The following is a 15,846-nucleotide window of genomic DNA, read 5'->3' on the forward strand; positions in this document are numbered from 1 at the left end:
CCCTTAGCCTACTGCTCACACCTTCAACCACAAACAGAACAGAGCCAACTACAGGTGGGGGAGGATGTCACTTCTCAAAGCCTGCCCCCAGTGACATGCTCACTCGAGTGCTCTCCCAAAGGTTCCATCTGTCCCCTAAATGGCATCACCAACAAGTATTCAAAAGACCCGAACCTAGGTGGCAGGGGCATTTCTCTTTTACACCACCCTGGGGTTCTTGGACGGCACTCTGGACAGTTTTGTAAAAGGTTACACAACACGTCACCATTTCTGTTTCTGCAGAGTACGGACGTAGCCGAGATCATCTCCTGAGAGGGTGCAAGCTTGCACTGGGCTCTGTCTTCTAGAACATGCATGAAGTGTACAGTCACAAGAGCACCCTCCAGGGAAGCCTAGACATGAATAATATATTCTCAATTAGATTTTTCACTACGGGAGATGGAAATACTGTATTATCCTCGTCTAGAGAATGTCTGATTTCAATACTCTGAGATAGCCTATAGTGGTATCAACTTACTAATTGTAGTTTAAGGGGTTGTTTGTTGTTGAATTTACTTCAGTCAACTTCATCAAGGCTATTACTGTGTGCAAGAATTACAATGCTTTTCTACCTGAACTCTATTCATCCTGGGCCTTCTAAGATATTTACTGACAGGGAATATAATTACCCAAAATCTACAGGTCAGTGCCCTCTTTAATCTCCTTTTCTGTTGATTTCCAGCAAGCATAATTAGATTGGGTTTAAAAGGCCATTCTCACTTTATTTCACTGCCAAGGAAAGCCATTAGGGTCTTTGCCTTGTCTCTACCCTGACAAAGACTTCTTCCAGTCACACTGATTCCTAATAGTCACGCCTCCCACTAAAGCCAGCTCTAACCTGACTGTTTGACCTCCTAGACTGACTGCTGTATAGTTAATGCAATGGGCCTAATTCTGTGTGAAACCTACGAATGAGCTAATTAGTGTAGTGACTTTTCAAAGTTTTTTTTTTTTTTTTTTGGTTTCTTTCTGCCCCACCTACTTTTCTGTTGCTCCACCCCCGGAAACTTTTTTTTTAATTAATTTATTTTTATTTTGTGAGTTTTAGTGCTTTGCCTGCATGTATGTCTGTGTGAGGGTGTTGGAGCCCCTAAAACTAAATTTATAGACAGTTGTGAGCTGCCATGTGGGTGCTGGGAATTGAACCAGTGTCCTTTGGAATAGCAATTGGTGCTCCTAACTGCTGAGCCATCTCTCCAGGCCCTTCCTGAAACTCTTTTGTCTTCCTCTCATTTATAAGTGCCCTGTGTCCTCTGAACATGTTGTGAACACGGGTAGCTTTTGACCTTTAACTCCTGCTCCTCAGTCAAGTGCCTGTGTATGCTCCCATCTCCTGGAGAGATTCCCCCAGGCCTGTGGAAGGCCAGACCCAAGCAACGGGAGAGCCCATAGTATGTCATCTGTCACAGCTAACCCTGCAAGTCCCTAGGACTGGACAGCTAGAACTCAGTGGCTTTAATCCTGGGTGGTCAGTAGTGAGAAGACTGTGCAGGTTTTTGACACTTAAGCTCAGTTGTCATCTCTGAAGCTCAGAACACCCATGCCTTTGGCAACCAGGAGGCTCCATTCCCAGCTTCACACGCTAGGTCAGCTGTCCAACCACACAGCTGGCCTGGTGGAGTCTGCAGCTTGAGAGAATGAGATGTCATGGACCACCTCCTTTTACTGCTGGGACGGGAAGCAGGGAGCGGCATCTGGTGCACCCCTTCTCCAGATAGCTAGAGAAGAACTGCTGGCTATTGAATTGTGGGGCAGGAGGAAGGATTGCCCGGGAAACAGCTTGGTTTATGAAGATGGAGGAAAAGGAGTTTAGGAACAGCATCTATGCTATCAAAGTAAACTGCTAAATTGTATCATTAGGATGCCATGACTCTAAAATCCAAATGCTAGACAAAGAGGTAAGGGTCTAGTGATTTCATCTCGCTCAGGTGCAAGTCCCTGGCTTTTATATAGTTTTAAAATTGAGGGAGAGACTTTTGAGGCAAGGTCTCTTGTTGGTCAGTAGCTCTCACATAGCCTCAGCAGGCAGGCCAGAGACTCCATGGAGCTCTGTCCATACCTCTCCAGTACCTGGGTTACAAGTGTACCCTGCCACGTCTCTGTCTCCCTCACATTGTGCTGTTATGTCCTGGAAATGCCTATCCTTGAGATGGGTGTGAAACTGCAGCCATGGAGCCGGAGGTCTGTTCTCAAGAGACCCAACTCCCGTGGGACTCAATGCAGTTCATTCTACTTACTTGGTCTTGAGCTTTGTTTTTGTTTCTGTTTTGTAAGTTTTTGCTCCTGAGTACCACATGATGGAGACTCTCTAGATGTCTTCCAGGAATTTACTTTGGCCTCCTGTGGCTCAAAGATGAAGAGTTAAATGTTTCCATTAGTTTTTGCTCTCCGATTATAGGAAAAAACAAAAGGTTTTGTTGGTTTATTAGTATACTTTGTTCCAGAAAAAATATGTGTGTGTTCACTCAGATGCTTGGAGCTGTGTGGAAGCTCCCTCATTATAATGTAGAATAGAACCCTTGAGCAGGCTAAACCTGTGCTATCCCTTGTCCTCCTGAGAGCCTGATTGCTGCAGAGCTGTGTCTGCCCGCATTCCAGGAGAAGCATACCCTTGTGAACCTGACAGACAGACCCCTCCATCTGAATCAGTGCTGCCTGACTGCAGTCCAGGTACCAATCTCACCCTCCTCGCCAAAAGGCTGGACACTTGTGGTTGTCACATCCTCGAGACCCTGGGGATAGAGCCTGGCCTGTGGATATACTCAGAAAATCTGGAATGAATGAATGATGTTCCATTTGTAATTAGCATAAAGCCAAACAAGTCATTAGAATGTTGTGTGAATGTTGTGTACTCTCTTAGATCTGTTATTGTGACATTTTAATAAAGAAGTTGTGGTTTGTTGTTGGTTTTTATTGTTGTGGTTTGTGCTTTTTCTTTGTCATTGAATCTGTCGTGTGGGTGTGTATCTAGGCCAGAGGTCAAAATTAGGTGTCTTCCTCAACTGCTCTCCACCTTAGTTTTTGAGATCGGTGCTCTCACTGAGTCAGGAGCTGTTGGCATAGCTCTTGGGCTATGCTGACCAGCAAGTGCCCAGGGTCTACTTGTCTCTGTCTCCCCAGAGAATCCACAGTGTGTCTTTGCACTAGACTTTTTGCATTTGTGCTGAGAATCTGAACTCCAGTGCAAACATCTTATCCCGAGTCAGATCCACAACCCCTGAGTTCTTAATCAAGTGGTCTCCTGCTTTAGCCTTTCAAGTACTAAGGTGTGTGTGTGTGTGTGTGTGTGTGTGTGTGTGTGTGTGTGTGTGTGTGTGTGTGGTAAGTCAGAAGACATCTTACAAGAATTAGTCCTCTCTTTCCCACATTACCAGTCCTGGGGATCAAACTCAGGCAGTTTTTACTGGTGAGCCATCTCACCGGCCCGATGTTCTCAGTCTTAAAAGTCCACAGATAGCAGAAGGAAGAGCAGCATGTACAGGAATCAGAGGGTGAGGAGGAGTTCACTATGTGAATTCTACCCAGGATGTTTGTAAACCACACACATGCATTCAGAGGGTCAGCAGGAGATAACAGTGTGGCAGAAGTCTTCTCTTAAGGGAATTATTTTGTTTGATAGACTCCAGAAACATATAAGCTATATTTTTCATTTCTGGGAATGGGGATACTTAGTGAGCATTGAAATTTCTTTTCTAAACCTTTCTTTCAAAGTCTGAAATAGAACCTGAGGATTGTAAATGGATCCAGAAGTTTTCTTTTGTCCTGACTGCCCAGTCCCAAATAATCACACAAAAGCTTATATTAATTATTATATTAATTATAAAATATTTGGCCTATAACTCAGGCTTATTACTAACTAGCTCTCACAATTTAAATTAACCCATTTCTATTAATCTATATTTTTGTCACGTGACTTCGTGGCTACCTGTTCTCTAGCACAGCTTATTCCTCTGGTGGCTGGCTTACATGTCTTTCAACTCCGGCCTCCTTTCTCCCTGTATCTCTGGTTGGCTTTCCAGCCTAGCCTTATTCAGCCTGGCTATAGGCCAAAGCAGCTTCTTTATTAACCAATGAGAGGAATACACACTCAGAGCATACAGAAGGATTATCCCACAGCAGAGGGTTGCTGCTTTATAAACTTGAGCAGTCACATTGAAATGGGAGCCCTTTCCAGTGACAAACACTTTCAGCCATGTTATTGTGCCAGGGAATACGGGGAGTGCCCAGTGTTGGAGGTCATAGCTGCCTGGGGCGCAGAATCCTTCCTGCTTCCTTGTCCATTTCCATTGGGTAGTTTTCCCTGATTTCTGGGATTGCTTTCCAGTTCTCTGAGCTGAATTTAGGTTGAGTGGATTTGGAATCCCATTTACTTCTTCAGGTCCTTGTCTTCTAGGAAAAGGCCTTTGACCTCCCAGCCTAGCTCCTTTTGTCTGAGCATCTGGGCCCCCTCTGCCTGGCCTCCTAGTGGCAAAGAAGGTGATAGCAGCATTTACTGGCTTCATTGAAGAGAGAGAATACACTCATTAAAGAGAGAGCAGATAGCCTCTACCTTGGGTCAGGGTTTTTTTTTTTTTCCTGACACTGTGACCTGTTTTTCCTTTATAGACCCACTGAATACATCTTTTCTCTGCAACCCTAAGGCTTGGTCTTTTTATCTGGACTCGGGATTCCTATAACCTGTACTGCTCATCTTTGCTGACTTCTAGGATTCAGTCTGTGTGCCCAGTAGCTGGGTCTTCTTGCTCCCAGGGAGGTCTGTGGTACTCACAGCTCTTTCCTGTGACTTGCTGAGCTAGTGCTTAGGCACAAAGAGAAAGAGCTGATGTCTGCTAAGGACGAACTCCATCATCGTGTCAAACAATGATGAATGCAGCTTTGACCATGCTATAATTTAGAACTGATGGAAACAACAGGAAACCAACCAAATCAAACCCGCTCTTTGTATACGGAATTTAAATAAGCAATGTACCATTCTTATGCATATCAGCTTGTGAGAAATGTACGAGACACCCTTATTTGGATCATAATCAAACTAAGAAATTATTTATGGGAATTAGACACAGCATCATTTAAGGCTGTGTGGGGTTTCAGTAGGATAAGTAGAAAAACTCAGTTAAATTCAGGAGGTTATCTGTTTGCGAATAAGTTGCATTCCACTCTAGAAATTAATTTATAAGCCTGTTATTTGGAACAAGATTTTCCAAAGACTCGTGGTATCCATGGCTAATTGATTATCCAATCTATCCACAAAGACCTGTTCTGGAATCTATAATGCACCAGAAGGCTGGGCGATGCCAGTTCTCTCTTGCGAGATTCTGACTCTAGCCATCTTCAGAGTTCTGTCCCAGGATGCCTCAGTGGTGACTGGAGAGGGTCCCATTCTTTCCTTGGTTGCCTCCCCTCCTGCAGGAGCAGCAGGAAGAAAAGGAGTCCTCTATGCTAAGCTGTGTGCTTCTCATGGTTGGTAAGGATAAGACCTAGGTCGCCAGGATTGACATTGTGTGTGGGTGCAAGCAAGTCAGGGCTGCTTGTCTAGCAATGTCTGCTTCAGGACCACAGTGGTGCGTTCAGATCTGTTCATGCTGTTCCGCTCTCAAAAGCACCCTACAGGGAAGGTGTTGACCAGCTCTCTCGTTTCCTCTCCTTTTGCTGTGATAAAATACTCTGACACAAAAGCAACTTAAGGGGCAAAGGGCTTATCTCACAGTTCAAGGGGCGATCTTTCAGGGCTGTCCAAACCTGAAGTGCTGAGTTTACCTTGCATCCACAATGAGGAAACAGAATGTGAGCTGCTCCATTCCCTTTCTCTGTCCAGTCCAGGATCCCAGCCAGGAAATGTCACCACCCACAGTGAATGAGTCTTCCTGCCCTAGGCATGTAATCAAGACAGCCCTCCACATCTCTGCCCATAGTCTCCCAGTGGCTGCAGATTCTGTAAGCTGATGGCTACACTGACCATCACACCCAACCTGTGTTACTAATACGGAAATTCCCTAGGTTTAGGAGTGCACACCTGCCTGCAATGTCTGTGGAGCTGCCACTCACCGCCAGTCCTGATGAGGCCTCTACTTGCTCATGATATCCTCCTCTCTCCCTCCCTCCCTCTCTCCCTCTCTCCCTCCCTCCCTCTCTCCCTCCTCTCTCCCTCCCTCTCTCTCTCTCTCTCTCTCTCTCTCTCTCTCTCTCTCTCTCTCTCTCTCTCTCTCTCTCTCTCTCTCTAACATGTGTATGAGTGTGTTCCTGCATGTATGTCTATGTGTGCATGTGGTGCCCCCAGATACCAGAAGAAGTCATCATATCCCTGGAACTGGAGTTAATGGTTGCGAGCAGCCAAGTGGGTGCTGGGGATGGAAATGCTCTTAACCTCTGAACTATTTCTCCAGTCCCATCTTTTTCACCCTTTCAGATTAGTCCATTGGCAGGAGCTAACAATTCCCACTCTGACATCTCCTGTGTTCCCTTGATTCTCAACTGAACTGTACTTTCCTGGCCATCAGTGGTAGTTAGGTGAGTTATACTGATATCTCTGAGAACAGTTTTCCCTCTGTCTCAAGGAGAGAGGAAGTTTGGGGCTGGATGAAAGGCGAGGCCCCTGGTGCTGCTCCGCAAAGAACTCTGGGGGTTTGTAGATGAGGGAGGGCAATGCCTTCTAACAGGGCCTTGTTCCTGTGATTCCAGTGTTGAAATTCTAACCTCCAGTGTGATGATTTCTGGAGCCGAGGCCTTTAGGAGTCCAAATAGGAATCAGTGTCCTAAGAATGAGCTTCCTTGTCTCTCCCACTGTGTTAGGACACAGGAAGAAAGCACTAACTATAGCACAGAAAGCAGCCCTCACCTGGTGTGGGAGCTGCCACCACCTGCATATTTATATTTCAGCTTCTAGCACAGTAAGAAAGCATTTTCATTATCAGCCATGGTAATTTCTTAGAGCAACTAGAAAAGACAGGGGTCAGCTGGTCTCTTACCCTTTTTGGTGCAGACTGCATTGGGAGTGCTGCCGAGGTAAAGAAGCTCATGCCTTTTGGATGCCTGTCCTGCAGTTTCTTCAAAAACACAGTACAGCCAGGTAGTGGTGACGGCATACGTCTTTAATTCCAGCATTCAGGGGGCGGAAGCAGGTGGATCTCTATGAGCGTGAGGCCAGCCTGGTCTGCAGAGTGAGTTCCAGGACAGGCTTCAAAGCTACACAGAGAAACCCTATCTCAAAAAACAAAACAAAATAACAACAAAAAGAACACTTTACATTAAACTCGAGATGCTAAACTATCCAATTGTGCCTCCTTTGTCAACGTAACGGGCATCTAAGAAATCAAACTGATGGCCACTTCTGAGGGACTGACCTTCCTAAAGTCCCTGGAAGCTTAGTCTATCTGCTTATGTGGCCATCAAGGCTGTATATGTTATTGTACACAAATTAAATCTTGAGTTTTAAAAACTGTGGTATCTAGCTTTTTTGAACACAGCTGTTAGTACTGAAGTGACGTACGCCAGGAAGACAGCATTATTGAACTTAATGCTTGCATAATCACTTCCATGTTTGAGTGACCAGGAGCAGCAAGCACAGCCTTCGTGCACACCCCCACTTTGAAACAGACTAGAAGTTGAGAATGTCTTTCAGATTTTTGAATGTTTGTAAGAAGTCAAGGAAGAATATTTAATGGCATGCAATTATGTGGAACAGTTATATTGGAACAGGATGCCAGCCACTCCTCGGCTTGTGGTCTGCAAGGGCGTTCCCATTGCAGCAGGGCTAGGGCAGAGCCCCACTGAAGCATTGGCCCCCTGGCTCACTGCAGAAAACCTTTGCCAGCCTCATCTAGATGACCATGTTTTACAGTTGCTTCTGATTCAATGATATTTGGCTGCAGGGGTCTTCCAGTGCTTTCCAGCCTGGAACACATCGGAATCACTCGAGAGAGTGATCTATCTAAACCAGATTTTGGTTCACTGGGCTATTCCCAGTGGCCAACTCCCTGCATGGGAAGCCAGGAATGTGAGTCCAGTACTGCCAACCAGCCTGAGCCGACCTGTGAACTCTAATAGGCTACTAGTACATCCAGACGCTGTGAGACTGCCAACTTTCTTTTTATTCTTTTGAGGGAAAATACCTTGGCCAATAGCGAAAAAGTAGTTTGAGGCAAAACTCATGTTCCTTGGTCTGGGGACATGGCTTAGTGATTAAAGGCCCTGGTACCAAGCTGGACAACCCGAATTTGTTCCCTGTAATCCACACAGTAGGAGAGAACCCATTCTTGAAAGTTGTCCTCTGTCCTGCATATATGCACTGTTGTGCCCCTGCACACACATGACATAAAATTTAATCAGTCAATCAATGGAACAAAGAACACCTGGTTCCTCTGACCTAGCGCTTTCAACATTCAATGGGAATCAGAATTTCCCGGGAAGCTGTGCGCCCACTGGGTCCTGGGCCTCCGCTGACAGTTCTGATTCAGCAAAGTTGTTAGCTCTCCAATTGCCTCATGAGGTTACCTCATAGTCCTCGTCTTCCAAGTGAGGTGCTAAAGCTGCTGTCGGCGCGCCCGCCTGTTGTTAGCTTTCCGTGGGATAGGGTCTTTTGGCTTTGCACTGCTGATTTTGAGGCAGCATGTTTCTATGTAGCCCAAGCTGGCCTCCGGTTCTCCACGTGCGAGTCCCATGCTCTCAATGGCTGCGTTCCGGGTGGGTGCGGCTCAGCCCGCTCCGGGGCCAGGTGGTCTCGTCCTTCACAGCAGCTGTTGCCAAAGATCAGCCAAGGCAGTGAGACCAGGTGAGAGAAAGGAAGCCCCAGAGGGGATGTAAAGACACTCAGAGTCTGCCCACCTCCAGAGTGGGGCTCATTCCATCTACTTATTGTTCTATCCCAGTCCCTGCTCCCATCAGAGCTCGGGATCTTGATGAACAAGACCAACTCCCACCCACTTACCCACCCTGCCTTAAGTCAAGAGTTCCCCACCATAGGGTCAGAGACCCCCTCCCCTCTTGCTTTGCTTATTCATTAATACCTTTAAGATATCTGAGAACATTGCTCTATTTAATATATTTCTTTTGCATCCCAACTACAGCCTCCTCTTCCCTCACACCCTTTCCCCTCCCCCCTCCCGCCTCTATAAACTCTCAGAAAGGGTCAGGCCTCTCATGCTTGGCCATGGGTCTCTGAGCCTGCCTCTGTTAGTCGCCGGATGAAGGCTCTCTGATGACAGCCAGAGTAGTCACCGGTCCAAGCACAGAGGATGGCCAGTTCAGGTTGCTATAATACGGCCGGAGGTGGGACTGCGATGAGGGACGGGGGGGGCGGGGGGAGGGAGGGAGGGAGAGAGAAGAGAGAGAAACCTGTGAGCCCCTTCTGAGGACAGTGGGAAAGAGAGCGAGGAAGAGGGTGGAGTTTTCCTCTTAAAGGAACCTTAGCAACATAGCAGTCAAAGGACCCTGAGCTGACCAGGGCGTTGCCTGAGAGCATGCTGCTAAGTGACAGGGGGCAGGCCAGAATAATGCCTGAATCCTAACACAGGTTATGTACCCACTGCTGCCAGGAGTCTTAGCTGAGGCCATCCTTGTAGACTTGTGGACGGTTGCCTTACATCAGGCTTCTACCCGCCTCAGTCAGCCCCTTTCCAGTCATCTCTTAGAGCACTGTCCCCCTCTGCCCATCCCCCAACCCAGTCCCTCAAGTTCCTGTATCCACCCACCCCCAGGACAACAAGGGGATCTCTCTATTTCCCCTTCCTAGGGAGAGCCATGCATTCCTCCCCCCACCCTGCCCTCCTCGGTACCAGCCTCTCTATGTCTGTGGATTGTAGCATGGTTGTCCTTTGAGTTAATATCCACCTATGAGTGCGTACATACTATGTCTTTCTGGGTCTGGGTTACCTCACTCAGGATGATTTTTTTTTTCCTAGTTCCATCCATTTGCCTTCAAATATCCTGATGGCATTGTTTTTAAGAGCTAAGTATACTTCATTGCGTAAATGCACCGCATTTTCTTTATCCGTTCTTCAGTTGAGGGACATCTAGATTGTTTCAGGTTCTGGATATTACAAGTAAATCAGCCATGATCATAGTTGATCAAGTGTCCTTGTGGTATGATTGAGCATCCTTTGGGTGTATGTCCAAGAGTGGTATTGCTGGGTTTTGAGGTAGATTGATTTCTAATTTTCTGAGAAATCACCATATTGATTTCCAAGGAAATGGCTCCTTTTGAAGAGGACTTTCTTTGGAATTTGGTTTTAAAATATTCTTGTGTATACATTTCTCACAAGTTTGTTTAAGATGAAGTGTCTGCAGATGCATCGTGGTTGGTGTGTTAGATGATTTGATTATACCGAGTGGGTTTCTGAGCTAAAAATGAGTAACCCCAGAGGGCTTTTTATACGAAGATGTTAAAGCAGGCTTGTGCAGTCTCACATAAAACCTCAGCCTTGCATTTGTAAGTTCAGCAAATAGCCTGTGTTACATGTTCTAAATGCAGAAGCTTCGTTTTAGGGCCTGAAGTCATTCTATAACGGAGCTGCTGTTAGCTTGTGCCAAGTGGATCGTGGAGTGATTTTGCAATAATTAATGCCATTTCTGAGTCTTCCAGAGGGGGTAACAGAGTAGCTCACCCTCGAGAATTGAGCAAGGATTTCAGCCTCCTGGAATGATCCTCTGTTCTGAAATGCATCCATCTTTCTGCCGAGGCAGAGTTCATGGTCTTTTACTTCAAGCATCTGCTTTTGCTCTTGCAAATAGAGCTAATGACAGATGTAAACTGGCTGAGCCCAGACAGTCACTCCTGTGACAATGGGTTGGAACATATGCTGTCCTGTTTCAGGAAGCTTTCCTAACAAAGAACTCAGAAGGGACCACGCCTCCAAGAAGTGCTGCCAGTTTGCCTTTGTAGAGGGCAAACCCTGTCCAATTAACCCATTTCCGTCTCCAGCAGTGGTACCAGGGAGGTTGACCTTGCTGTTGCTTCAGTGAGAGTATCACCTCCACCTAATGCATTTGAACATGCCTCATTTAAAATATTCATAAAATGTGCTTATCACGAAAGCTTGAACAATGCTCATTTTAAACATTTATTCTTATTTGTCCCCTTTTCTTCCCCAGAAGTACTTAACAGCTCCCTTGGAAAATAGTAATGGAACCTGGCTGACATTTGCTGGAGGGAGCTAGTGAGCTTGGATGTCAGCATCTAAAACTTCCAGCATATTTTCGGTGCCCCGTTTGGGACATTCTTTGCAGAGATGTAAACACCACAGAGAAAAGAAGCCCTACAGCCCCAGGAAAGGCACGCTCAGGCTGTACATTATCGGCTTGTTGCTACTTCAGACGGAGATCCTAAAATAGCTTGCAGATGTTGCTTTTAGGAAAAAGAGCACAAGCGGCTGAAGCCACATTTTAGCACCTAGGATTCAGTTCATTTATAATGGTCTCAAGATTGAGCTATGGCCTGAAATGGAAAGGAACAGCTTATTATTATTTTTTAATCTTTGGATAAGAGAGAGCTGTTGGTGTGGATGTGTGGATGTGTGGTGTGTGTGTGTGTGTGTGTGTGTGTGTGTGTGTGCATGTATGTGTGCTTGTATGTGTGCAGGTGCACAGGGAGGCCAGAGGATGATAGTCTGTCCTACTCTGTCACCTTATTCCCTGGGTCCCTCACAGAATCTAGGCTGGTGGCCCGCAAGCCCCAGTGATCCTCCCGTCTCCATCTCAACAGTCTCGGGGTTATAGGCATGTGTGACTGTGCTTGGCTTTTTATATCATTTCTAGGGACTTGTGCTCAGACTTATGCACTCTTACCTGCTCGGCTATCTCCCTAGTTCTTTTTCTTCCTTTCTTTTTTTAACTTAACAGCTTTATGTGGCTCACTTCCCATATAATTCACCCATTTAAAAACTTATAATTCGGTGGTTTTAGTATATTTAAAGAGTTGTGTCCTTATCACGTCATGAAAATTTTGAACATTTTAATAAGGGGGAGAGAGAGAGAGAGAGAGAGAGAGAGAGAGAGAGAGAGAGAGAGAGAGAGAGAGAGAGAGAGAGAGAGAGAGATCTAGCCTCTTGATGCCATCCCTGGCCGTAACTCTCCCTCCGCTCTCTGGTCCCAGGAAGTCTCTTTCTATAGCTCTTAGCTCTTACCCTCTGGGGATTTCATATACACGTAGTCACACAATATGCAATCCTTTGTGTCTGGCTTCTTTCACTTGGATTAATATTTTCCAGGCTCATCCATGCTGAAGTGTATACTAGTAACTTCATTCCTTTTATGGTTGAATAGTATCCCATTGTATAGAAATGTCACACATTAAGCAGTCTTTTAAACTTCAGAAGACAAGACAGAAAAAGAAAAGGAGGTGGGGAGAATGACTATCCATATATGTCCAGTTCCTGTAGCGTTCATCACAGGTCACATATTTTAACATTTTAAAGGCAAGTTTGACATGATCACTGTTGTAGTCAAAAGAGTAAAAAGAGAAGTTTTAACATGCTTTAAAAATAAGTTTAGATTTCTCTTAGGAACCTTGTGTAGCCTTTCCTTGTGTTATGCTTTGTTTGTTGTTTTGTTTTTGTTTTTGAGACAGTCTCACTGTGTAGCCCTGACTGGCCTGGAACTCACTATCTTTGACTAGGCTGTGCTTGAACTGAAAATGGCAGCATTTTCTCCTATGTTGAAGGCGGCTGGTAGACCAGTAAGGCCTAGAAAGTGGGTTCTGTGGAAGAAGCCTGGCAAATGACAGGGAGAGCTAGGTGGTTTGTTGAAAAGGCTTGCTGTGAATGTTGTCACTGGGGGGAGGGGGAGCGAATACTTTCCTGCTGGGAAGAGGGGCTTTTCCCTGGGGGAAGAGGGGCATTACCCTAGGGAAGAGAGGCATTACACTGGGGGAGAGGGGCTAGCACCCAAGAGAGACTAATGCTCAGGATCCCAAGTGTGGTGTACAGAGCAGAGCGTGTCGGCAGCAAATGGTGTGACAACCTCTGAGCATGAAAACTGGCTTCCTTCCTGTCCTGGCAAATGGTGTAGATAATACAACAGGGATGATAGGGACCTTTCCTGCCCCTTCTGTCCAAACAGGAGAGGTTGCCACTTGTAGCTCTTCTGCTGGAGAGAATGACTTTCTCCTTGACCTGCAGGGTGTATTCGTTACTTTTCTGTTGCTATGATAAAGCACAGGACCAAGGCAGCTTACAGAAGGAAGTTTATTTGGACTGACAGGCTGGGAAGGGAGGCAGCAAGTGGCAGGCGTGGTGACTGGAGCAGGAAGTCAAGAGCTCACATCCTTACTGGCAAGCAGTAAGTGGGAAGAGAGGGAACAGGAAGTGGAGTGAGCACATGAACACTCAAAGTCCACCGCCACCTGCTGGGCGGTGGTGGTGCATGCCTTTAATCCTAGCACTTGCGCTCGCAGAGCCAAGTGGATCTCTGTGAGTTTGAGGCCAGCCTGGTCTACAGAGTGAGTTCCAGGACAGACAGAGCTTTTACACAGAGAAACCCTGTTTAAAAAAATAGAAAAAAAAAAGACTTATAACCTTACAATCTCTCTGTGACATCTCCAGTTTACACTGTAAACTGAGGACCAGGAGTCCAAATGCCTGAGCCTACAGGGCCCTGGGATTTGGGGCATCAATGGAATTTACCTATACTTGGCCCTCCTCCTCTGTTTCTTTCTGCTAGTGTCTGTTCCAGGTCTCACATCTGTAAACCAACAAAGAATTCCTTCAGGAATTCTTAAAACAACAACAACAAAAACCATGTGAGCAGCTAGAAGTTGACAGGCTGGATTTACTGAGTGAAGCCAACGTAAATAAGAATGCACACGTATGGTGGTCATTGATGAAGGCATTTTCCCACTGATGCTGGGCTAGGCAGGATGGATGATGACTCTAGGGATGCTAATTTAGGCCAATTAACTTCTTGCTTGCCTAAAAGCATTCCTTTTTTTGTCTTACAGAAATTCTGTGTCTAAAGTGGCCGTTAGGATCAGAAGAGCTGGGTAAACAGTTGAAAAGTCAGCCTCCTCAGTTACTCTGTGTAAAGAAAATCTAAGCCATCTGGACTTTCTGGGCCTTTTTTTTTATGCTGCCTCTAAATACAGCAAAAGAGCCTTTGTTTTTTGGGTCAAAGCAGATGTGCTTAGCCTGCCATCTTAATTTCTTTTGTATGGTTTGGCGTATATTTCAGCTGCTTCAAAATGCTGAAAAGGTTTCAAACCAAATCGGGGAAGAACAAAATAGATTTTTTTTCATGACTGAGTTTAACAGTTCAAATATTTTGTGAACAAGCATCTTCTGAAATAAGTACACTTATTTAATTGCATTTGGATGTTTCTCCAAATTTATTGTTAATCGGTCTTTTGGCCAGATGTTTTATCATATGTGCTACTAGACATTGGTTTAGCGTGTGTAAGAGCAGAATGCCAACTGGTAAAGTATTTTGATATTAATGTTATATGGAGGAAAGTCTGTGAATACATGTTTTCTCTTCCAGGCACAAACCCCTGCAATGCCTAGGTATGTGCTTCTAACTCTGTGGTATACTTTCCTGTGCTAACACATGCTCTTATAAGCCAAACATTTTGACCCTGCACAGATGAGAACTTTATCATTAATAATGTTCAGTTTGAACTGGCATTCATGTGAACCTGTTTCTCTCTCTCTCTCTCTCTCTCTCTCTCTCTCTCTCTCTCTCTCTCTCTCTCTCTCTCTCGTGTGTGTGTGTGTGTGTCTCAGGCAAAATACTTTTAAATGATCCATATACAGATTTAATTAGTGCTTTTATGTAGTGTTACTTTTGCCTTCCTGTGTGATATTCCTAAATTACTATGATGTACTTGGCAGAACTAAAGAGCCACCCATGGACCATATCCTTAAGACTTAATTAGCAATGGTGGCATCTGGGACCTGCAGTGTTGGGGACGGTGCTGATATGGACACTGGCCTCATTGATTGGTTTTTCTGTCCATCACTGCTAAGGATCCATTCCAAGGATGTAGGCTGTGTGTGTGTGTGGTGGCATATGCCTAGAATCCTATCACTCAAGAGGCTGAGACAGAAGGATCGTGAGTTCAAGGCCAATTTGGACTATCCATCTAGAATGCTATGTCTAAAAGAAAAAAAAATCCTTAAAACGTAAAAACGACAACCAACCTCCAGAGGTTTCACTGACAGCATCTGTAGGCACTAGTTTCTCAAAGAAACCACAAGCCCAGAGTGCTGTTGGGAAAATCAGGGAAGGGATGGGCTGTTGTTGTTGTTTTAAGAGATTAAGAACTGAGAGGCAGGAGGATCTCTGTGAGATCGGGGCAGCCTGGTCTACAAAGCAAGTTCCAGGACAGCCAGGGCTGTTATACAGAGAAACCCTGTCTCGAAAAACAAAAAAAGCAAACAAACAAGAAATTAACAATTGCATTTCCTCTCAGTGTCTACAGTAAAGAAATGTGTTCAGGTCTTTTGCGAGCATGCTTCTTGGATAACAAAAGAAAGATGTGTTCTTATGGTTGTGAGTTAATACTCATTAACACTGCTCACTTTGGGAACTCCTGGATCGACCCATGTGCTGTGCTTCCTTCTTTGTGGTGGCTGTTAACGTTCCTGTCATCAGTGATAGTCAAATGACACCAGCCTCTTTTCTGTGGGGTTTGCATGTTTGACTGTGGTCTGGAATGAGAAAGTTACACTTTCCAGGCTGACTAGAGAAATAAAGAAGGTGTGTGAGCGTGGGAGGCTGTGCCTGCTATAAATGCTCAACACTTGCCTCTCACACATAGGCAAACCTGATTACAGTAGCCACAATATGGCTTTTCAATATCAGTCACACTGATGTCACAGCTGT

The 15,846-nt window shown here is 45.4% G+C and overlaps 1 protein-coding gene across 3 annotated transcripts in view; it reads left to right on the top strand.

Moving 5' to 3' along the window:
* The window catches only part of Myo10 (myosin X), a 192,802-nt gene that overhangs the window by 49,708 nt on the left and 127,248 nt on the right, over nt 1-15,846 (top strand). Inside the window, exon 1 of one of the 3 annotated variants that reach the window (XM_040757666.1) lies at nt 9,172-9,282. The exons of the other annotated variants lie outside the window; for them this stretch is intronic. The gene's annotated coding sequence lies outside the window, so the exon portion shown is untranslated. Of the gene's footprint in view, nt 1-9,171; nt 9,283-15,846 lie in introns of those variants that run through there. 3 annotated transcript variants of the gene reach the window in all.

This window comes from Mesocricetus auratus, unplaced genomic scaffold, assembly GCF_017639785.1.
Source record: "Mesocricetus auratus isolate SY011 unplaced genomic scaffold, BCM_Maur_2.0 Super-Scaffold_100015, whole genome shotgun sequence".
Classification (NCBI taxonomy): domain Eukaryota; kingdom Metazoa; phylum Chordata; class Mammalia; order Rodentia; family Cricetidae; genus Mesocricetus; species Mesocricetus auratus.